Below are 1,829 nucleotides of genomic sequence, written 5' to 3' on the forward strand. Positions count from 1 at the left end.
GGAGTTGGAGGACACACCCTGATAGATCTGATGCAAAGCCTATTTAATTCTCTAGAATTATTTTTATGGAATGTGGATTAGGTGCTAAATCCTAGAATGGTGTTTAAAGGTTTCTTATCTAAGAACACCAAATCTCCTGAGACACAAAATGCACCTCCTAATTTTGCTGAGCCAAAGCAAACCTATTGACTTAAAGCATCAAAATAATACGCATGTTACAATTTTTGGTAATTTGTAAGTATTCTGGTCAGACTTGTGTTGTGACTACCTAAATTAATCTGAGGGATGAATCAGGCACTGTCTTATTTTTGGGTGTAGTAACGTATGTCCTTTAATATTCTAATATTAATGACAAATTATAGGTCTTCATTTATATGGCTTTTTCATTGCCCTCTGGTTCAACCTGTTGCACCACCTGCTTTCCTGTAGGACACACTTTGCACGCACTTCCCTTTTCACAAACACAAGGGTAGCAGTCTGGATTGGTTACTGTCATTGGTTTTTTGTCAGGCTGCATGTCAGGTAGGATGTCATCCTCCTCTGCCACCAGCCACTGGCTGGCTGAGGTGTGAAGGGTTGGGAGGGTTGAGTAGAAAAGCAAGAATTTGCTCTGTATTAGTGTGAAGTGTCCTGCCCAGCTTCCACAATGCTCGAGAATAGTACCAGGTGAGTTAATGCCAAGGCCAGTGACAAACTGTTTTGCCATGGTATCCTTTTGGTAGGGCTATCCTTCAAGCTGTGTCCACTTCAGTAGGAGTTGGGCTAAGTGGAAGGGGCTGAATTGTTTAGGCTGCTAAATTCCCCTCCTCCCCCCAAGACAATTGTTGGGCTGAATGTTTTGTTTACCCTTTGTTCTTGGAGGAAGAGTTTGGAGGGTTTTTTTTGTAGTCTGAATTAATTAATTGCTGACATGTTAATTTTTCTGATTTAAGGAATGAATCTTTCCATAAAAAGCTTGAAACTACTTTGATAACTGGAAATAGTGCCATAATATATGGTCCCTTAAAATGAGAAATACCTGGTCTTGAAATCACAAGTTTGCATTTGTAAAGGGTTTCCATTGGATGATATTATTGGATTTGGCTTTTTTAGAGTATTATAAACTAAGTGACACTCATATTTATGAAAAACCAGTTTAAATACTGTAACAGGCTTCTTTGTGATTTAAGACTTAAATAAATGTCTTGTATGCTTCTTTGGCTCTATAGGCTGTAACTGAACTCCCATGTTATTTGAGACATACGTAGTAAAGCCAGGGTGGCCCATACTGCAGGTTGTTAATCTTTCTTTAAATGTCATTGTATGGTGAAAAATTATTAAACTTTATAGAGATGTCTTGTATGTTTTTCATCCTTCTCTTACCTGATTTTTCTTGACTAAAAATTTTGGCCTGAGAACACTGCTCCCTGTGTAGGTGTTACTCTGATCCTTTTGTTTTGTTCTTCACCTTAAACATCATCATCATCCATACAAAACCTGACTTGGTTGCTGTATGAATAATTCAAGTGTTTCAAACAGAACTACAATTTCAAGTGAACAGAGCAAAAGCAGATAAAACACTTCAAAAATGACTTTCAAGGAGTGTCTCAGTACTAGTAAAGCAAAGTGAAAATAAAAACTAATAATGCTGTGTATATAGCGCTGATAATTTCTTTTAAAAGTTGTTTTCAAGTGTAGTTTTGAGATGGTCCCAAGGCTTCCAGCCTGACTTCAAAGGTTAAATAATGCTCTCTAGAGGTCTGTTCATGCTTGCATGTGCATTCCCAGATGCTGGAGAGGGAGTGTGTGTGTGTGTGTGTGTATGGTCCAAATATAAGTCTTGAGGTGTA

This window comes from Empidonax traillii, unplaced genomic scaffold (assembly GCF_003031625.1).
Source record: "Empidonax traillii isolate 1590-97213 ecotype Southwest subspecies unplaced genomic scaffold, ASM303162v1 scaffold56:size2478089, whole genome shotgun sequence".
Classification (NCBI taxonomy): Eukaryota; Metazoa; Chordata; class Aves; order Passeriformes; family Tyrannidae; genus Empidonax; species Empidonax traillii.